The sequence below is a fragment of the Idiotropiscis lumnitzeri genome, chromosome 11, assembly GCF_059441095.1.
Source record: "Idiotropiscis lumnitzeri isolate Australia: NSW breed Sydney's pygmy pipehorse chromosome 11, RoL_Ilum_1.0, whole genome shotgun sequence".
Lineage (NCBI taxonomy): Eukaryota > Metazoa > Chordata > Actinopteri > Syngnathiformes > Syngnathidae > Idiotropiscis > Idiotropiscis lumnitzeri.
Genome location: NC_142401.1, coordinates 223753 through 246741, shown reverse-complemented (window position 1 = coordinate 246741; position 22989 = coordinate 223753). Strand labels below are relative to the sequence as shown.

Genomic DNA, 22989 nt, shown 5'->3' with positions numbered 1-22989 from the left:
AAATCCGTAATCACGCATTTTTCCTTGACTAGTTTGAAGTCTGTCACATTTTCAGTTCAGCTCAGTTCCATCCACATTTTGGATGACAAAAAATACTTTGCGAAAGTTTTCGTGCAGAAAGCCAAATATTGGTCTACAAGTCATTGGAAAGTGACTTTTGTGTCTCCCGAGTTTCAACCTTCGGATGGACGTAACATGAACGTATTCTCGTGCAGGTCAAGCTTCGCTTTTGATCGCAAAGTCGCTGCGCTTTGTGCCTCGCAAATTGTCACGTGTGCGGTTTGCACAACGAACGTGCTGTGATTGGCTAATCATCCGTTTCATTCCGCAAAAGCAAACGTTAAAACGGGAGCTTTTGCCAGTGCGATTCCACTTCCACTCTCATCGGCGGACCACCGGAGGGATGCGGCGCCGCTCCGTGATTGGAGCGCGTCGTTATCGGCTCAACACAGCCGGCAGGACCCCCGTTTCGAGCGGAAACGGCAAATCCAGATGCACGCGACACGGCCGTTGAATGCAAATGCTTTTCTTCCCCGAAAGACACGACAAGGACGCGATCCGGTGTGGCGCAGGAAGGATGAGCGACCGTGGCTTTATTGATCCGGATCGAGCAGATTTTCCCACGCACAATCCCGAAAACGGAAGCCAACTCGTGTCATTGATTCATCTTTTAAGACGAACAACACCGCGAGAGTGTCGCTTTGATTGACGGCGGGTTCGGTACAACTTGTCCTCACTCATTGAAATATTCCGGTGGCGCTGACCGCTCGAGGCGACAAAAACAAGAGGCGGAAAAAGACGAGATTTCAACGTGGCATCACGACCACGTTGAGATTTTTGCTTCTTCACGAGTTTGCGTTCTTCAATTTTGAAGCTTGTTTGTGTTCATGAGAGAACAATCAGCCCAAAAAAAAGGCAGAAAATGCTCAACTTAGTGAATGAAAAAAAGCTAAAAGTCAGCCAGAATTTTGCCTTCCGCAGAATGGAAGAAAACGGCGTCCACGCAAGCGATTATTCATTTCTTTCGGAGAGAAGAGTCGTCAAATGACGTCATGGCCATGCGCAAGGCTGCAATGACTTTCAAAATCAGGAGCAAAAAAGCTGGTGACGAGCATCCGCGTCATGATTGCAAAGTGGAAGACGCCAAAAAAAGGCCCGAGTGGTCAAAGATCTTCCGTCGCGGAATGAAAAGCGAACGAACGCCACAGCCAGAAAAGGAAACGGCAAGACAAGCGTCACGTTCATCTTCCAATCTGGAAATCGGTTTCATGTTTTCAAGAATGAACAGGAAACGGAAATCAAATTAGGAGACAAAAGGACTTCACGCGGAACACAATTCTTTTGCCGTCTCGCGGAAGTCATCGATCAATCGAGAGTTCGCGACGTCATCGTGACTTAAGCGAGGCTTCGGTCTGGAGGAATTTCACTTTCTCTTCCTCTTTGAAGTCGTGTCAGTGCGTTTGCAGCAAATTGCAAATGAGCGCGTGCCAGCAAACCCCCCCAAAAAAAAGAAAAAAAAGAAGAAGAGAGCGCAAGACTTACATTGGAAGCTCATTTGGGCGAAGCCTCGATGCAAACGTTTTCCTGAAAAAGAAAAGAGGACATTTTCAACACACTCATCGGAGGAAAAAGCATCTCCACGCCCTGAGGCCAAGTCACGTTCAGGTTGCGCTCAGGAAAACTTTGTCGACCTCCTTTTCCTGCTCTGGTCTCAAGAGCGCTACGGCGGCCCGCTCGTCCCGATTGCGTTACTTCCCTTCAGACGTTCTGACAATGTTGAATGCGGACGCACGCAACAAACACGTGTGCTGGATGATGATGATGACGGCGCCGTGCACACGCACGCAAAGCAAAAAACCCCACAAGAATAAAGTTGGTCTTGCTTCTTCTGTCATGCGTGTTGACATTCGAGGCGACCGTGAGCGTCAATCACTCTCGACTCGACTTTAGGACGAGATTGTTCGACGGAGGACGCGCGGGAATCCATTTTAAACATCGATTGGGAGCCGGCACCGACAGGATATTTCAAGTGCATCCGGTTGAGACTGGAAAATGAGAAATTTGTCTTTAAAAACGCCGATTGGCCTTTTAGCCATTTTGAAAAGTTTTTTTCCCAAGCGGTGTTTTCCTGCGTTCATTCAAAGCACGCCTCCTCTCCCCGTCCAATCGAAAAAACGAGCCGCTGCCGAGGAAACGCGCGTTTGCTTCCTCCAGAAGTTGCTATCGGTTGGTGCGGCAGGCTTTGGATGACATCGTGAAAGAGGCGTGGCCCCCATGACGGGGAGAGGCGGGGCTGGGGGAATTTCTTCAGAAACGGGCTAAAGACGATTTAGTCTAACGTCACGTTCGTGTCTAAAGTGACAAATTGTCATCTTTTGCATTGTTGAGGTTTTGAGGCTCAGAAAACGACACACCGAAGCCCACGACAATCAGATTGCGTTCGGAATGACCGCTGAAAATGACGTCAAAGTCGATAAGAAAAAAAAAAAGTCAAAGCGGATCGCGGCCAACGTTTGCACAACGAGCGTCACATTGCGCCGAACTTGGCCGACGTGTCAGCAAAATCGATCAACGGGAGCTCCCAAATATTTCCGGAGAGGTCTGCGTGGACACGCCGCCGCCGTTTTTGCCCTCGCTGGGTTTGGCTTTGATTTTTCAGAGGGCTGTGACCTTTAAAACGAAAATGTCAGAATGTTTACCTTTTAGCGGCGCGAACGGTGCCAGAGGTCATGGAAAAAATGCAAAACGGCGTACACTTTACTTTACAGCAAACTAAATAACCGAATGACACCCTTGAAGGCCGAGCGCATGTCGATGCCTAAATGGCGTTTGTCCTTTGGTGCACGTTCACGGACGACGTTTGAATTCCTCGCCGGTCGAATTGCAACCGAAGCAAATTCAGGACCCGCAAAGACATTTGAAAGGCGCGCTTGAAGATGCCGTCGACTTCGAGCGGCAAACCACTCGTGACGAAGGACGAACGGCAGGTTGCTTGTGCCGCAGCGAAATCGAGAAAAAAATGAGACCGAGACATCAGATTGCAAGCGGCTGCTCATTGGACCAAAAGGACGCCGAAGCTTTTTTTGTTTCGGTTCTGTCAGCACATCGCAGCAAAGCGTCAAGTCAACGAGATCCGATTTTCCAACACTCGTCCCAACGATTTCGGCAGCCGCCCTCCTCCCAACATCCGACCTGAAACTGCCGACTATGACGAGGCGTGGCATCAAGAAGACGCTCTGGCACATCTTCATTGGAATCAAAAAAAAAAAAAAAGAATTGGGAGAGCTTCCGGCGGCGAGCGCTTGACGTGATCTCAACGCACCCGTTGGTTGACATCGAGCGTCGCGTCGTCTCCACCAATCAGATGATGCCTTCGGGGAAGTCAAAGCACTTCACGCGGTTCGTTTCGTGTACGTATGGAAACTCCCTCACGGCCGATTCCTTCAAAAAAAAAGAAAAAAAAGTTTCCTTTCGAGCCGTTTGCGGCGCTCGACGAGCAGATGGGAGACGACTCGAGTGTGAATTTGCCAACGGGGGCGGCGTGACAACATTTTGGGACGCGTCTTTCGTTCAACATGTTGGATCGCATCTCACGACTCAGCAACTCCGGCAACGGGATGAACTTTTTTGTGCAGGCGGGGAGGACGGACGTGCTGGTGAAAAGGACGAAGACGAAGGAGCGTTATCGGACAAACGGATAGACGACACCTGTCGTTCACAGGCGTCGCTTTCAGAAAGCGAAACGTGAGGAAGATCCTCATCCGTGTGGGACGAACGGCGGGAACGACTGGATTTTTGCTTCCACTGCTTTCAAATTGGTGCGAATGAACTGCGAAAATGATTTTGTGACGCTAGAAGGAAGAAGATTGTGACATGAAAAGATAAAAGTCCATAAAAACGCCGCTAAAGCGGCATTTTGGTTGGGAGCAAAATAGAAAAGGACGACGTGAATGTGAGCAGGAGGCCTGCAAAATGCCAACGTGGTCGAATGAGGGCCGCGAGTGCGAGCGTTTACCCGCACGATCATGACGATGAAATGAAAAATAAAAAAATGTCATCCTGCTTTTCCACGTGACAGAACCAGCAAAGCTCAAGCGGGCTGAGCTCCGTTTGCGGCCGTCCTGACCACGCAACAGTTGCAACGATGATGTCAGCGACGAGGCGCTCCATCTCGAGGTGACGTCATTTTTTCCTCCGCTCACGAACGCAAAAAGTTGGATTTGACGACCTGTCATTTTTGTTCTTTTTTTTGCCACATTTGTTTCTTGCCGTCCACATCCGCAAGGTCCTTCTAAACTTGTCATGGGCGGCATTCTGTGATGAAAGACTTCTTTTTCTTTTATCCAAATGGCAGCCACAATAATATTTTTTTTAAGAAGTCTTGACAAAGAGGTCACCGCGCCGTTTCAAAGTCAATTTGAAGAAAAAAAAAAAATCGCACACTAGATTTATCACCTTTAAAAAAAAAAAAAGAAATCTGCCACGGAGCGCACCGACATGCGATGAGCATGACCGCTTCAAGGTCATCGCAGCTCGAGAAACGTGGTGTCGGAAATGCCTTTTTCTGCTCACTTGACCCCCAAACGGTGCGAAGACGACACGGAAACGCAAGAAACGACTGGATTGATGGTTTGGTCACAGATTATGCGGACGCAACACGCCGCACCATCGAGGCCTCAGTTGGGATTGTTGAAGGACGAGAACGAGAACGGAGAACGAGCTCCGCACGCTTTTCCCCTCACAGTGAGTCGATTAATTGTGCTCGCGCGCCCCGCCGTCGGCGTGCGGCGTTACGAGCCCCATAAAGAACTGCAGGAAGCCGAAAAGTGGAGCGTCTTCAAGCGCTGGCGCAAATTTGTGCAACTGCAACATTCCACATTGATTTGGTTCCACTTTCACTCGCATCTTGGTGCGAGAAAAGCAAACGTTTCTTTCGATTGGATTTGAAAAGCGCTGCACGGAAGAGGATGACAAGCGGGTTTTTTGGCCTCATTTTGACCAAAGAATGTCAGGAACATTTTTAGAATATCGCTGGCAACTATTCTGTAAAATGAAGATGATTATTGTGAAAAATGATTTGTGCAGAATCAAATAGAAACTGAAGGAAAGCTGGCAACTAACTGGGAATTTTACGGAATTCTGCACTTCAAGCGCCACAAGACGATCAATTTAACACACACACGCGTGCGTTTGAGCAAAAAGTAGCGAAATTTTGTTTTTGAGGCCCTTTGTCCATCTCAAGATGTGAGCGTGAGTGAGGTTGAGGACGCCCATCAGCCACCGAGCAAAAACAACACAAGTTGCACAAAGCACGTGACTTAAGCGAGACCTTTTAGAAATCAGAGACAACAATTAACTCTCACTAAATATTAGTTGCAAATCGGGCTGGGCGATTTGGCTGAAAAATATATCGTGAAGCATGTATGTCATATCGGTCCATATTGAGACATATATTGATTTTTTTTCCTATTAAAAAAAAAAGAAAAAGGGCTGAATTGTCCTTTGTGTGCTGGGACTACGGGATGTTTGGTCCCCCACCCGTTACTCACGCCGGCCTCGCTAGTCTGGAGCTCACGTGTGATGGAACTGAGGAACGTTTCCTCAAGTCGGCCGGTAAGTCCACCTTGCGCCACCCGTTTTTTTTTGGGGGGGGTTTGTTTGTTTTGAGTCACGCTAGCTCAGCAGCGCAGGCGTGAGCCTCAGGTTGTATTTCCTCCATGGGAGGGAATTTTTGACCAGTTGGGCCATGATAGGTCGAATCTGCTCCGTTGTTTTCTTTTATTTTTTTTAGGATTGATAATTTATCGATACCATTTTCTAGCGATACCACTCACCCAACTATCGCGATACATATCAATATCGAATTATCGCCCCATATGATTGAGTTTGGTCGCCAACCTTTGGCCTAATTTGTATTTCCTCTCATGTAGCGAACTACAAAAGCGCGTGCACTTGATGGCGCTAATCGCAGAAGCAGCGTCCGTGCCAACCGGCTCATCATCGCAAACGTTACGCGTCCCAGAGATGAATTTTTAATAAACTATTGCCTTTCTGCATTTTTAGATCAACAGCAAGGGCTAATCTGCGATACGGAGAAAAGATCATTAAAAATGGTTTTATGCCTCCTACAAATTTGAATCAAATTTTAAGTTAGTGGCCGTTTTCACTGTTCTCCAAAAAGAGACCAAGTGTGCTTACTTCAAGTTATTTGTCACTTCGCGTTGAAGTTTAACAACAAGACCGTTTGCTTAATTCTAAAATCGAAGGTGAAACGCGAGACTTGGCTGAAAATAGAAGCACGCATGATCTGCTTTTGCCAATCGTGTGTAAAGTCAAGCCGAGCAGGTTTTGTGGAAAGCGATGATGGATGATGACTGATCTTGCAAATATCTTAAACGCAAATGCGGTTCTGGAGCCATAAAATGAAAAGTACAGGATTAAAATGATGAATTAGGATTTTCTAACTTGGGGCAACCAAAGCCGTTTTTCTTATTCATACATATTTGCCTCTCTGTGGGGAAAAAAAGAATTCCTGTTCCTGCAATTTAAATAAATAGGCCTGTTGTTGCCCTGGGCTCTCCTTTAATTTTCCACTTCACATCCCGAGTCAGGCCGAGCAAATGGGCCGAAAAAAAAAAACGGAAAAAAGACACGGCAGCCTGTCGCAGCAAAATCGGGCGAAATTGTGACGTTTGGGACGAAGGCAAACGAGCCTTCGACCTCGCCGCCTGATGAATGAGCAACAACGTGAAATTGCAGCCGCTGCTGATTTGCAAGCAGGTGAGCGACATGCAATTAGCAGCGGCGGGCCGATCCAAGCCGAGCTCGGTGGCAGCTCACCCGGTCGGAACGTTGCGAGCAGACTGCAAGCTCAACAAATGCGGTGGCTTTCTTTCACCACCCGGCGAGACTTCACACGTCACTGCAAAACGCAAGCACGAGCACAACGCACAATTAGTCCTCGAAAGAGGCGCCGGCATGTTTCTTGGAAGGAAAGTCAACTCACGATTTCTGTCAACACTCACCAGCACCAAAAAGTCTTGCATTGTTGTGCCACAAAAAAAAAAAAAAAACCAACCACTTTCTCTGCTCTGTTGGTAGCCCCGCCCCCTCCCTCCACCCTCGCGTTTGCTCTGTGCGGCAGCGCAAATCTCTTTAAAGACGCCCGAGGGCTTAAGCACTCGAACATTCTTACACAAGCACGTCTCACTCAAAGCAATCCGGAGCCGATCGAGAGGCTTACGTCTTCGTCACGCTCGCTTGACTTCGAAGTCCCGGCCGCCCTTCTGACGCTTGATCACGTCGTGCAAATTTTGACGCATTTTCATGGAGCGCTTCTTTTATTTTGCTCAAGGGCCGTTTCATCGAATCCATCCGCGATCCGAAGCGCTTTTCCTGACGACGAAATCCCGACCTCGTCGCTCTCGCCACCTTCCTGATTGAGCGCAAGGCCCGAAGAAGCCGCAAAGAACTTTCTTTTGCGGTATTGACCGAAAATCCTCAGACAGACTTTTGATTGACAGCCACGGCACGTGCGCGCGACACGATTGCGCAATTCGAGCGATCGATTAACGTGCGACAATTCAAAAAGACGTCGGCTGAAATGATCCAGTGGATGTTTTGCTCCGACATCGAAACATTTCTTTTTCTTCCATGGATGCATTTGCCGCGAAAGGAGATCAAATAAATTCGACGGAAACGTTTCCACTCGAGTTGAGTACACGGCGCGCTGGGCTGGATTTTTTTTTTTGTAATGATCAACGTTGTCATGCATGGGAAGCGAGCGCAAAGGCAAAGTCGGGGCCACAACAGAAAATGATCCCCAATTTTTTCTTTTTCCGACGCGACCCTCGCGAGGAGAGGCGCAACGGCTAACGGACGGATGACGTTTCTCGCGATTGACTTTCTCGTCAAAGCCAAGACGACGTTTGTGAAATGCGCCCGCAGCTCCGACTAATTCATTTTTGTATTTAGGATTTGCGAGAGCAGATGGGCTGCCCGAGCGACACGCCATCCCGCCGGGCAAAGAGCCAAACATCCAACGAGCAGATGTGCCGCTGCGTTTCCTCGCCTCGGGCCACCGGAACGCAGCGAACGGCGCCATGGCGAGCACGCGACAAAACGCCGGCACGCCATCGCCATCGTTCGCCACGTCACACAGACGGCAGGTGCTCGAAAATCCCCAGCCAGACGCGGGAAAGGCCGGAGTGTCGCATGACGACGGCGATTGCGTTTTATGGCGCCGGGGCAAACGGACAATGACAGATGCGCGAGGGGGGCGGGGCCACCAGCGGAGACCGAGAGAAAGCGGAACAAGGTCGGCTTGATGAGATGGCGACAGCGGGACGACGGACGAGCCACGCGCTCAAACGGGGAAGCGACCCGACGACCTTGGGCGGGCTTTTGCCGAGCCGAGCGCTTTGACGGCTCGCTGACGCGTCGACGATGCCAAAGCTCCGCCGGTGGCCTTAATCCGCCCCTTTGGCTTTCGTTACCATTTAAGCACGTTCGCCTTTTGCAAATGGCAAGCGCCACGCTCGCAGGAGAAGAAAGCGCGTTGCACACAGCAAAGTGTCACCATCTTCATAACGCCGGCGATTGGCGCCACAGCGTAAGGTTTCCTGCCATTTAAAACACGCAACACTCGCTTCACGATGAAGGACGCACTCGTTAGCGTCGGCCGTCGCTTGATGGCCTTGCCTGGTCTCGGCCCATTTGGGGATCGCTCACATTACTAAATGATCCTTCTTTGAAATCGGAATGTTTGTGGCGCTTCAGGCGATATGACCTCAAATCAATATCGCGATAAATTGGGCACTTTTACCTCGATAACGATAAATGCGCGATAAATTCCCCCTGAGGACCAAAATCAAAATGAATGCAGGAAATGCATATTAACTGCTTTTTTTTTATTGACCAACTGGTACACATTCCTTTCAATGAAAAATAAAAGTACAAAAATCATTTGAATAAACATTTCAAATAGCTTGCTTTGCATGACTTGAACAATGTCACAAAGAACAGGAGAAAAAGGGTACCTCTCACAAAATCTTTTTCTGCAAATAGATGCTGTAATGCCATTTGCTAAGGCCTAGATTTGTGTAAAGGTATCTTGTAAACAATATAAATAATGCCATGTGCAAAGGAGCTAGTCGCCTGTAAACAAAATGAAAAAAATGTCAATGCCAAATAAACGCGTGTGCTTCATCAGGAAAATGTGCCGTCTCGAGCACTCTGGTGCGCAGTCGCCACTTGTCGTCTATGTACTGCACATTTCAGGCTCAAACAGGGATCCATGTTGCGACTCGACCACAAGTCGGATGTGGATGCAAAATGCTCGACATGTCTCCGCTCCCGTCCCGATGTTGTCCATATCGGGAAGTACGGTTTGCGGCAAATATTTTCGTACATCTTGTCGGCTACTTTTATGAGGCGTTTCAATCCTGTCCGCTCCACTGTAACTAGAGGAGCTCTATCTTTAGCTATGTGCTCGGCTATCGCGTCCACCTCTGAGACGTTCTCTCGTATGGTGTCGCCTCCGTTATGGGCTCACTTGTCCAAACTTGCTTCTCACTTTGAGCTTTTTGCACAAGCTCCAAGTCAACAGCATGGTTGTGTTGTGGGTGGGGAAAAAGAAAAGGTTGGACGCGCTGTTTCTGGTGCTTACGACGCACTTTGTAGTTCATGTTGTTTTGCTCAAACATCGTCTTTATGGAACCCAAAACATTTCCAAACGACAGATGTCCAATTTCTTTTCGGGAAAAGCGCGACAGGAACAATTTCAACTAACGTTACTTCGTCTGCAGCCGTGTCAGCCGCTTCAGGATTTGAATCGCCAGCTACGAAGGCGTCTTCTGTTTACATTCTTCTACAGCGCATGAGTCACGTGACGACATGCGCTGGAGCAGACTTAAAGAGGCATGAACATCGCCACAGACAGAAAAGACTTTAGTTTTTCTTTTTTTTTTTGACACCGAATTTACCGACAAGGGCAAAATGATGTCGGTCACTGTAATACATTTCGGTAACGGTAAATTTTCGGTTTATCGCCCGGCCCTACTTCAGGATTCTCGACGGCAAACTCTCGTCGCGGGAGAGCCGGAGCCGATCGCCGCTGACTTGAGTTGAAAGGAAAACGAAGAAGCGGGAACCAAGTTTGGCCGCAACGCCGAGTGGACGCGGCAAGGAGGTCTCTCGGTCTTGCTAAGCTTCAAATCATCAACGTGAATTCTTTTCCAGAACCGGGCCGACGGGCAAACGTTTTCTTTGTTCTTTTCATTTGTTTCCAATGCGTGCAGTCAACTGTCCATCGCGCGTGCGGCTAGCACAAGAAGCTAACGTAGCTAGCAGTGGACATCTTTGATCACTTCCGCTTACCGTCCAGCAAATATTCTTTGTAGCACTGTCAAAAAGGTTCCGAATGAAGCCTTTGATGCTCGCTCAAACGAGGTCGACGGACGTCCGCTGGCGCCGTCACGTTTAACTCCAGTTGAGAAATGTTGGTGACCCACTTGGAGTTGGCGCGCGAGAGTCCCCCAAACCAAAAGTGCGGTTCCGTTTGGACGTGAACGATGATGACGTTTAGGGCACACAAGTCACATGGATCCGATTTTCTTTTCTTTTTCAGCCATTTGGACTTGATTATTCCTTAAGGAGGCTCGGAAAGGTATCTTGCCTGAGTCGGACGGTGAGAAGAGGAATAATGGAAAAATGAAATTGTCCGAGGGAAAGATGGCCAAATTTAAGTCGAGTCATGAAAATCGGAACCAATGCGCCTCTGGTTGCTCGTTTGCGGCCAAAAAGTCGAGGCCGTCGCTTTTTAAAAGCCAATTGAAACGTCGGACTCTTTGGGCCAAATCTTGTTTTTGATATTGTTCCGGCCATAAAGTTAGAAAAATGGCTCAGCAGGTGGGCAGGCTTTTTAAATCTGAAAAAAATGTAAACATTTTTTTTTTTTTAGCTGCTGACAACCGTTGCTCACCCGCAGACCAAAATGTAGCTGAGCCATTTTTACGCTTTTTTATTTGGGCGACACACCAACAGCGACGTCGGCTTGTCGAGGTTCCCGCAAAATGAGAGGAAACATTTGTCACTCGTGTCTTTCTCGGACGCCGAGTCTCGCTGACTGGGAAGTGCGACTCGTCTTCCGACGCGGCTAAAAATAACAGCAAGAGCCGTCGGATGGCGCGAATATCCATCAAAGTCTGCGACAGCGGCAAATAGGAAGCGAGGAGCTCATCAATAAATCATCAAAATGAGCTTCACACAAGGTGTTCATCTTCGGAATGACCGGCGCAGAAAAGCATCGAGGAACATTTCGCCTTTTGTCCTTCGAAACCAATGCCGGGCGCACGTGGATGGCGGCTGCTCCAAAATTAAAAACGTTCTTTTGTATGGAGGGCCGGAAATGGAACTTGAACTTTGGTCACATTTCACGGAACGCGACAATTTCAAGTGCTTGACGTAAAACGTGAACAGCATGACGGAAAAAGAAACGAAACATGAAGACGACGTTCCAAAAAATCACAACAAATCGTTCGATGAAAAGGATGAAGCCGAGCTCCATTGTGAGATGAAAACAAGTTTCAAATAATGACAACAACCGAAAGCAAATGACAATAAAGGGATTTCTATTTCTATTTCCAAACGGCGCGTGTTCACTTTTGAATGGATGAGATGACGTTTTTTTGTTTTCATCATTTGAGGAGAAGCAAAAATGTTACAAAGATTGCAGCAAATAACAAATGTCTGTCGTCTTTTCACACTTTGGAATGTGAAATTGTTCCTTTCAAAGGCCCCACACGGCCGCCTCTGTTATCCACGGCACCATTTCAATTCATTCCAAAGCAAAGTCCTTCACTCCTGCATTATATTCGCCGGTTCCGATTTTCAGCGCGAAAAAGGAAAACTGCAGCTGCTCAAAATGGCCAACTAGAGCTGAGCTGATTTTGTTGCCAAAACGTTTGAGCGACATTCAATGACGATGACGTCGACTTCAAATGTGAACGACAGAAATGAAACGGCAGGAGCTTTAAAAGCTTTTGGTTGGGGGCGGGATTTGTGTCCAATAAGCCATGCCGAGGATTAAAGTACGTTAATGCAACGGCAACACAAAGTGCACACACGCGCACGCGCACGCACACGCACACGCAAAGTAAGAAGGCTTATTGCATGTCAACAAAAGCCGGCAAAGAAAAAGGAAGCATGATGGGTCGGCACAAATTTGTGACGGTCACACATCACAACTCCATGACAAAAGTCGCGGCTACGCTTGACACAAGCCACTCGCTGAATTTAAATAACTGATTTGAATTGGAAAACAGATTTCACACTCGCGCAATAAAAAAAAAAAAGAATCTGACTTTGACCGCTCGCGTCTTTTCTTGTTTGGGCAACTTTGAAGTTCGTCGAACGAGACGCGATCGGGGAGCCGTGTCAGAAAAAGTTCCATCGGGGACAAACTCGCTGAGAACAACGCCAACTGGAGAAGACGACGTGAGCGACAGTTGAAGATGCAGCCGAGTAGTCGTCTTTGGTTTTTTTCCGCCCGCATATTTTGGCTCATCTGAATCAGTCAACTTGGCAACCGACGCGTCCCAGTTGCAATTTGTTCTTTTCAGCCCAATTTTGAAATGCAACACAGTCAACAAGTTGTGTTCATTTATGTTTCCTCCAACATTTAACTTTTTAAAAGTCTTCAATGACACTCTCAGGCATGTTTTTGCTCCGTGGGACAAAGTCAAAGTACGATGAGCGACGTCAGCACGGGAGGAACGTGCAAACGTCACACAGCTGAGTTGCAAATATTAGCAGAAGAAACGAAGAATTTGGGATGGGGCTGCAAACGGAGTCGACTTCATCTGCTGTGAAATGATGAGCGCCGACGTTGCTCAGGACGGAACGCCGAGGACATCGGTGACGTCGAGCGCCGCCGCCATGTTCCATCCGTGCTCGCTCTTCTGCAGGCCACATCGTGCACGATGCTGCATCACCAAACGTGCCACAGCAAACGTCGCGCTGCTCGTCCCGCTTTCCAAATGTTCAAATGAGGACACCTTTTTTTTTGGGGGGGTCGCAAACAAAAGTCCTGAGACGCTTATTAGCCTCATATTGTGTCTGTTGATGAGTGGAAAAGCCTCCAGCATCCATGCCAGTTGAATCCGCACAAGGCAAGGTCAAGATGCAGCACGTCCCCGCGGCCCCTCGGAGATGAGCATATCGTGTTCTCCAACATTGAGCCGCCCACTCCCTCATTTGCATTTGCATGCTCACCATTCACAGAGCGAGCCGAGAGAGGAAAAAATAATAATCAATCAAAAAAGACAACAACAGCGTAGACAGAACATCAACTACTTTGCTGTCCAGGTCAGAGAAGAGCCAAGTCATCCTGCCGCACAGACAACGAGCTGTAATCAGCAAACCCCCAAAAAAAAATGCTAAGCACACCGTGAACTTTAATACGGATTTCTATTTGAGAACTGCAATGGCAGAAAAAGTCAGCTGATTTGATCAGAATTCAAAATTCAATTTATTAAAATCAATTAGCGACTTGAGACAGACTGCATGAGGAAGCTCTTTGGCCACAATTTGTGCATTGCGTAAATCATAATTTAAAAAAATTAAATCAATTTCTTTGTTCGTGCCAACAAGGCAAATTCACGTAGAACACATTTAGTAGATTGAATTTCTAACTCCGAGTTAAAAAAAAAAAAAAGACGCGGAAAGAGAACTCAGACCTTCACCAAGCAAGTTGCCATTCAACTTCCTGACAATATTTGGAAGAAAGATGCCGACTGTAATCTTCCTTGAATATTTTAAGATTGAAATCAACACTTGAAGGCAAACACAACAAGACTTTGAGGCTCAACAACGTCAATAGTCGCGAAAGGGCGCAAATGTTCGTTTCATTTGGGGCCGCTCCAATGCCAACCCTGCGGAGCAGCTCAAAAGAATCATCCCGACGGCTCCCAAACATCAATTTTGGTCTTTGAACATTGACCCCCGTTTTACACAAATGGCAACTATCGAAAAAGAAAAAAAAACACAGACAGGCGAGACTTAAATCAACGATCATCAGCGTGTGAATAATTTCTTTGAGCAAATGTGGACGACCGCTCGCAACTCCACCACGTCGCGACGGACGACCATTCGCTCGCCCCAGCGCAGCTCAAGTGAGTGACGTTGACTCGTCAGTCGTGAGAGCAGCTGATAATGTGATAACGATCACAATGAAAATGTCCACGTCATCATCGAAATGAAGTCGGGCAGTGCGACCGCGCAAGGAAGCGAAATTCTCAGCAAAAGAAATTGACAGTTTGACAGATTTGTAAAAGCGCAATTATTGATCCAAAGTCATTTTGCACGTAAATGATTTTTCGGCAATCACGTGGATTGTTGCGCCCTCCGGTGGCCACAAAAAGGAAGCAAGTCTTCGGTTCGCCGCCGTACGAAAGCCGAAGGAACGAGTTTGCCAAACGGGGACCGATTTGAGACGACATTTGCATATTTCCTTTGCACATTTTTTTCAGGTCAAAGGTCAGCCAGCGTCGGGAGGGCAGCACGGCACATCCCGATTTTTTTGCCGCTCGACTTCACGCTCCACTTGTCGCCTCCTCAAACTTTCAGTTACGACGCTCTAAACTTCTTTCTTTCTTCTTTTACGAACTCCACGCGTGTTTTTGGTAGCAATGCCGTAACCGGAATCCAACCGGCGACCTCCGCACGGTGAGGCCACCGTGCTCAACACGAACATTTACCATTCGAGGCATCGCGTGGCGTGTCCTAGCGGGATGTCGCGCGTTGTAACGTAGCTTCTGCGATCTGCCTCCGTCCTCCTCGTCATGCCGACAACCCCTAATCATCCCAAATTGTGTCAACGACAGTCGTCGTAGCAACAGCGTGAGCGGAACGCTTGCAGAACCCGATCAGGAATGAGAGGAGCAAAAAGGACAAACTGTCTCTGCCGCTAATGCAAAATTAATAAGCTTCCATTTTTTTTTTGTGGAACTCGAAAAACAGAAAATTGTCGGCCTCCGTCAACACATTTTTCACTTACCGGTTGCGATGTCCCATTTTCTCTTTCAATCGATTATTTCTCCGTTTCCAAAAGTATCCTCCGCTTGTTTGCACATGGCTCTCCTTCCTTCCTTCCCTCCTCCCCCTGAGCTTCGAGCGTCCCCCGTACTCGCGCACAGGAGCAAAAGCGCTAAAATATTGATTGGAGCTTGATGAATGCACACTCCGTGTGGGGGGGGGGGGAGCAAGCATGCAGGACAGCCGCCGGCACGAGTTTCAACTAAGTGAGAAGGATGGACGCACTTGTAGCCCGGCCGGCAGACGCAAGTGAAGCGACGCACACGTGCCGCTTCACGTGTGTTTGTCTTTCTTTTTTTTTTTTTTCTACAGGCCTCCCTCGAGTCTCGCTGCCCTTCTTCGGCTTTCGATGCTCCTCTTTCATCTCTTTTGGCAACTCGCGTCTCCCACCACCACCTTCCCGCCTTCTCTCTCCGATCCACCGACCTTCTAATTTTCTTTGGTGACTTTGCTCTCCTTTGTTTTTGTTTTTTTCTTTCTCTTTTTTTAAGGTGACCTTTTGCTTTCTGTCTTGAAAGTGACCTTGACAAAGAAGTATAAGAATTGCCATGGAGACGGCAATCCTTCCCGGTGACGCTCATGAAGAGAGCGTGTGGGGGAAGGGAACGCGCACACCCTTGCATTCAAAATTCATGGCAACATTTCATATTCTGATTCCTCAACACTGGCATTTTCGCTACGAGAAGGCGGCCTTCGTTTTTCAACCGTTTCCTTCATGAAGCACTTCTCTCATGTCTACTTTGTACAAAAGTAATTGTTCAATTTGCTCGGAAGAAAAAAAAAGTCCTGCTCAAGTCAACAACTAAAGTAGGAGCTCGCACGTTGGCTAATGAAACACGGATGGGATTTAGTCAACATGAAAACAAAAGGATCATTTGCCATCATAAAAAAAAATCAAGAATGAATTTGAAAAGCAGAAGGTGAAAAATTTAAAGTTCTTGAGGATGTGTTTTGTCGGCTACATTTGCAAATGTTTCAACGCAGACATAAAGAAACGTGTCGTTGTTTATTAGAGAAGTGGCAGGCAGCTCTCGTCGACGTTTTCTTTTGCACACGCGATCGACGCAAATAACGGCACTGCTTATTTTTAGACTTGCAAAAGCCCGAGGGAAGAAACTTCAAAAAAGGCCAGCGCTAATGCTAATTTCTTGCCATTTTCCACTATGCATCCACACCGCAGGCAAACGCCAGCTTGCCACTTTTTTTCCCATTTGGTCGGCGTACGAGAGACACTTGATGAAAAAACATTTACGTTGGCCGCATGAGAAACGAAACTACAGAACGTCGGCGTGAACGTTTGGGATCCGCAGACAAAGAAATGTTTCTGGCTCGAAGCCGTTGAGGAGCGAAGACGCCATCGGGCTCGCGATGCGTCACTCGCGCCGCCGTCGGCGGAGATGATCGCAGCTGCCCGTCAAAATTAGGGCCACGCAACTTTCTGCAGGCGTCCATTCGAAATGTATGCAGATGTGCCACATTCCGGCAGGAATCAAAACGTCGGCCAGTGAGCTTCTCTGCTCGTGTCCTCTAAACGCCGCCATGGAGACGTTATCGGCGTACATCATTTCCACGCAATTAGGCCGGCAGCTTCAGAGAGCAACGGCGCCTTTATGCAATCAAGTGACGCGGGCAACCAAATTGTTGGGAAATTCATAAGAATAATAATAATATTCCCTTTATTAGTCCCACAATGGGGAAATTCGAGATTCGAACCCAGGCCTCCTGGAGAGACTGGGTCCTGAACGCGGCGCCTTAGACCACTTGGCCATCCTGGCGGCCGTTTGTAACGTTAATGACGACGTCAAGCGTGTAGTCGAGGAGGCGAAGAACGCAAAGTAGCTTGGTCTCTGCAGGAAGTCGACGAGACGAGACGGCCGGCGCGCGGCTGCATGCCACAAATTCTGCCGCATATGAAAACGGGCTTCACGATACGCAAGCTCCTTCAATGCAAACGCGCCGACTTTCATGCGACTTGAGCAAGCCGGGCCAACGTTTTGGTCTCTTCTTAAGAAAATGACCTTTGCTTAACTCGCCGCCGTGAAAACTTGATTTTGAAGACGGGCGCTCGTCCGAATGCGACGCTATTGTCGCCGCATCGCGACAATTTGTGTCCCGAAGCATGACCTCTCCGTGACCTTTCGGTTGCGGCGACATAACATCGGGCGAAGATTCCTTGGCGAGACGCAAACGTACGCCAAAATCAAATTTGCCCAAAGAAAACTTGAGCTTTTTTTCTTCCGAAAAAAATGAAATGATAGTTTGTTTATAAATCTAAATCAAATAAACTCTAATTGTGGTGAAAATGTTTTTGGTCAAATAATATAATACATACTGAATTGATTTACGTTGGCATTGCTGTCCATCCGTCGACTCAGAAGAGGTACTGCTGGAGAACAGTTTACTGTGCTTCGTTTGGTTTTGATCTTGCGCTCAACAAATACTCCAAATATTTCAAAATAAAAGAGACAAACTAAACATAAAATGTCGCATTTTCAATTCCTAAGAAAAAGGTACCATTTTTTCCAAGCCTCAAATAAAAAATGCCAAACACTTCCAAACAAAGACGCGCTCATGGACAGTTTTGCGTTTGGCCCGAGCGAGATTTGGCAACAAGTGGAGCGCTTGAACCAAAGTCTCAACACGGGCAACCCCGAAGGATTAAGCCTCTCAAATCTGCCCTCCTCTCGCAGGGATTCTGTTGCTGCGCCACAAACATTCGCAATCATACCAACAAGCGGCGGCGGCCTAACTCGGCTAGCCGGCTCTAGCCGAGGCTTTAAATGTCAGCCCGTCACAGCAATTTGCGAATCTCCCACCGAAAAGTGAACAACGTCGTCCGTTGTGAGGAAAATTGGATTTTTCTCCATTTTCTCCCTCTTTAATTGGAGTCACGTGCTTCTCAATTGATCAACCACTCCGATTGGCCACCAACCTGGCATACACGCCACGCAATGAAATTACCCAGAAAAGTTTTTTTTTCATTGTCACACTCAAGTAAAATTGCAAACGTGACAAAATCTTGAAAATCAGTACGTGACATCAGGAGCTGTCACGATGTCCTTCTTCAAGCCAAATTTCTCCTTTTTGCTTCCAAGTCAATTTGTACTTTGAGTTGGAGCGAATGTCTGAAGCGAAACGGTCCAGAATAAAAAAGTGATGGCGAAAAAAAAAGGCGGCACGAACACCGCCTTGATCACTTTCCAAAATGACTGAATGAATTGTGACGCGTCATTTCCAATTCATCGTTTCCCGTCGGTCCGATTGTTCTTCCGAATAATGGACCATTGAGCAAAAGCGAGTCGGCCCACTTTGTGATTTCGACAAGCTTATTTGTGATTGCAAATGAGTCGGCGGTAAACGGAACAAAGCAGTTATCGTGGGTCCAAATTGTTCTGTTTCATACGCGGCCACGGCGCCGGAAAGCGAAGAAAACGAGTGTGATCAAACTGCAGACGCGCTTAAGCCGAAGACGAAGCCGCCTGCACCTGTCATGTGAATACAAAGAGGCTCTGATCTGGTTCTATAAAAAGCGCTTCCAAAAAAATAAAAAGGCGAGAGGCTGCGAGTCGGAAGAGGAAAGATTTCGTCTCTCCGACAGACACAATGTTGCAACATCTGGAGGTCGCCAGCGAGGGGCTTCAAATATCCGCGTCCGCTCGCTTTTTTGTCACTTTTCTTGATTTTCTTATTTGGAACGTTTCATCGGTCGACATCATTTAGAAAAGGACACAAAGACGTTTTTGATTTAACTGCGATCGTTTTCCGAAAACGAGGTGAAGAGTTCATCTCAAGCTGTCCGTCATCTGATGCCCTCCCGAGGAATTCGGTCCCCTTGAGACGGAGCACTTCATTTCTTTCGTATCGGGCCGCCCTCTACGGGATTAAATGACCCTGACGAATATTTGGCGCTTCCTTCTTAACTTAAAAAAAAAAGAAAACGGAAGGCGTCGCCCTCGAATCTCCACTTCGGCACGGCAATTTTAAGATGCGGCCATTTGTCTTTCGGCCGAATACGCCAATTGAAAGACGTGACAACGCAAGCATGAGAAATGCGGTCGCTGCGAAACGTTTTGCATTTCAGAGCAAATTGTTTTTGAACGCGTCCTCTGTTGTTGTTTTTGCTCATTAATGCCCGATGCGGCCACAAGATGGCATCAAAGCAGCGTCTCATCGGAAAGTAGGCCTTCTTTCACATCTCGACATTTCCAACGGATACTTTGCATGTCGATGTCTTTTGTTGACTCTTTACTCAAAATTAAAAGACTAAAGACTGGCGAAAATCTCAATTCCATTTGAAATCCAAATCCATACGATCCGTCAATATCGGCTCGTCCGAACCGACAAATCTGATGACGATCTCAACAAATGTCTTTTCGAGGTTACGGCCGCCGCATATGGTTTTTCATTTGTTGTGGGCGTCACGTGTTTTTCCTTCAGTTATTTGCGGCAATTATGATTGGACTACGTCGGTAAACAACGTGTTCCAACGTATGCATCAATTCTTATTAGAAACCCGGGACGTTCGTTTGTGGTCGCCAAACAGCCCAATTCGCTTCAAAAGTCCAAAACATCGTCAAGTGGAGATCCAGTTTTTCATGAGACACGCACAACTCAGGCCGGAGCGCACCACGGAATGTTCCAGCAGCACCAAAGCAAAAAAAAACAAAAACAAGAAGTCAGACACGAGCGCTGCACGCAGAATGTGCAGAAGCACGGCGAGACATGGCTGCGGGCCTTTGTCCGTCTTTGTGTTCGTGCGAGGGAGATGGCAGCAGTGGAGGGCAGAGTGCTGCTTCGAGTGACGAGATGCGATGAGACACCGTCGGAGAGAGAGAAACGCATGAGAGAGAGCGGGAGAGAGGCAAGATGGACTTAAATGGCTCTGAGTAAGCACACCTCCAATTTTTGGTCTTCTTTTTTTGGGAAGGACGGCAAGGGGGCGGGGCAATGTTTTTCAGCTTCCTTTGAAAAAGTGTGCTAATAAGCACACTGGACCCGAATTCATTGTTCATTTGATGCCGCTGCTTTGAAAGCATCCAGCTGTCAGCGTGCACGTAAAGTCGCAACGTTGACTCGACGGGAAGCGCGGCCCAATTGTGAGGGGGTTTTTTTTCCATCTACTTGTTCACATCACAAAAACAAATCATCTTATCATTTCTGACATTGATCGAGTAGTGAGGAGGTGGAAATATTTTGCACATATGAGGCCACGCTGCTCAATCTCTAAAGATGACGTCACAAATGAACCGTCTGTGAGGATGAACTTTTACTCTCGCCACAAATGTCCACTTCATCTTTCCTGCTCCGGGAAGGAATCAATTCTAATCAAATATAAAGTCAGCGCAATATTCCCACCAAATCAGTTCTCTGTCCTTTTTCTTTTGAACTCCAACATTTAAGAAAATATCAAATGAAGACCATCCATAGTTGAAGAAATATTCAACATTCCTCCAAGCCACAACTTGAGGAAATGTGCCACGGCAGTAATCTGTGGCTTTTCGGGGTTAATTGGGACCGGAAAAAGTGAAAAAAGGCAAAATAGGGGTTACTTTTTTTTTTTTTTTAATTTGGATTGAATTTATTCGTCGAGGATGCCGCTTTGACCAGGAAAAGTCAAGCGGGGCGTGCTGAGGGATGAGCGTAGACGTGGCTTCTTCTTGTCATTATTCTTGCGCGCATCTGCTTGAAGAGAGTCCAGCTGGTCCCAACGGCTATTTCCAGAGCTATCAATCAATACGCCAATTCTTTTCCTTGGTGCCCAACAAGCAAGACAGCCAATAATCTCTCACACTTCAGCAGCTCCGTAACAGACCGATGAGGAAAACTCCCCCCTCGTGTCGTTCCCGTGAAGCCATAAAAGGGAGCTTTGAAGGCAAAATGGGTCCAAAAGCCACTGGGCACTCAAAAGTTGATGGAACATTCGGCCGACGTGTGTTTGGAAGCATGGGTATTAAAAAAAGAAAGATCGATATTGACACACACACATTGGCGCAATCTAACGACTTCAACGGCAAGATATGTTTGAAAAATGCCCCTTTTTGAATGCGCTTGTAGTTCACAACGGCACTGCATCATACTGGGAGCGGTTTCAAATATTTTGGTTCTGATCGCTTGGTTGTTATCCTCAAGCAACAAAATATTCTTTCTGGCATTGCACTCAAAAATGAGCATCGTGGTCTTTGCAAGCGCTTCATTTTTGAATCCCTTCTTGCATTTTATTTTATGAATCGTCGACCTTTGGGTGTGTACGTGACAAAGCAAATATTGTTCACATCATTTTGGATTAAAAAGCGCTCCCACTTTGTGCTGGAAATTGCCAGTTTGGTCTTTAGCGCAGTTAGCATCGAGTCCAGATGTGACATCTGAAGACATAAAGGCAACATTTCATTTCTGCGTGTTTGGCACCCGAAGGCATCACCAGTTTTACCTTGGCTTGAAAGCTAGAACGGTTTCTTCCGCTCCGCTGGAGCGACGACGACCACCACAGCGGCTTCAATCCATTCACCTCAAACAAGTTCCCAAAATACGAACACGAACCGCGGCCGCCTCCGGGCCAAAATCAGCACGCGTCCTTTTCCTTCTTCGCCCCACAATCGACAGACTCCTCCATTGGCGAGGCGGTGAGTGAAAGAAATGCGAGCTCGGATGGAGATGAGGAGAGGAGAGGAGAAGCGCACCGCCTCTGTGGCGCACGAGGATGCGGAAGCAAAGTGCACACTAACAACTGAGGAGGGAGCGACAGAGCGAGAGAGAGAGAGACCTTGAACAAACACGCAGTGACGTCATTTCCGGGGCTGCTGGGAATCTTATTCATGTTTTTAGAGCCTTTTCACCTCATCAGCACATTGATTTTAACTGAATCGCACCGCCAGAAAAGCTCACAACCAATTTGGTGTGAGACAAGTAGGGAAATGGCTAATTAAATATAAGTGGTCGAATCACAGCAAGATGACGTCACGCAGGTCACAGGCGCATTTCAAGTGGAACTCGTCGAAAAAAAAAAATTTGTGGATTCTGCCACCCGCGCATGCGTCAAGAGGAGAACAAAGATCGAAATTCGGTCAAGCATTTTTACCGCCGTTAAAGTTAACAACGCGCATTTTCGATTTAGGAATCATTCATTTCATAAAATTGTTCAATTCCAAATATCAGCTATGGACTTGCAGTCTAATGACGCGTTTTCTCGTTAGCATTAGCGCGTGGCTCGCACTTTTTAATCATTTTAATTTTGTCAAGTAGTGACATGAAATAAAACCAATCACAAATATGATTCCAAATCATTTCGTCATCAAAATATCATTTTTTAACATCCACGCATATTTTTAGCAGTTTCAATCGATTTTAAAGTGCTTTTCGATGAATCGTTACATTCCTAGTGACTCAAGCTCTTTGCACTTTTCTTTCAAATCTTTTATTTGGGGCAGTGGGCGGGGCGGATCCTGAACTGGTTGACGAATGCTGTGCGGCGGTTTCAGATATTTGATTTGATGTGCCAAATTCTCTCTTCAAATTGACACAATCACATGTGGGCCAATTTGAACGGCAAATGTTGGCAGCTTTCAATATTTGAACAATTCCAAACACACGACGACGACGACGACTGCCGTTTGTCTCTCTGTGCCGCACTGTGCAAATGTGGATGGCGCCAGATTTCTTTGCGCTCCCCAGAGACAATGTGAGCAAACGCGACCGGAAGCCGACGATGGCATCACAAAGGCGTTTGCGGGCCCTCGAGGAAAAGCCGTCGGCCGAGAGGGCGTTACTGCCACGGACAAAAACAGGGCAGCGATCAAATTTCATTGTCGTCGGCAGGGGCCGCGATGCCTTTCGTTGTTCTCGTACAACATTTTTAAATCACATCTAAAAATGTGCATTCGCATTTGACATGATTGGCAC

General features: G+C 47.3%; 1 protein-coding gene across 5 annotated transcripts in view; it reads right to left on the bottom strand.

Annotated features, from left to right (window-relative positions):
- The window catches only part of dlgap4b (discs, large (Drosophila) homolog-associated protein 4b), a 39340-nt gene extending 17516 nt beyond the window's left edge, over positions 1-21824 (bottom strand). For all 5 annotated transcript variants that reach the window (XM_088308647.1, XM_088308649.1, XM_088308648.1 and 2 more), the window contains exons 1-2: positions 21521-21824; positions 1543-1584 (exon numbers count right to left, since the gene is read on the bottom strand). The gene's annotated coding sequence lies outside the window, so the exon portion shown is untranslated. The remainder of the gene's footprint in view (positions 1-1542; positions 1585-21520) is intronic.
- Between the last annotated feature and the right edge of the window lie 1165 nt (positions 21825-22989).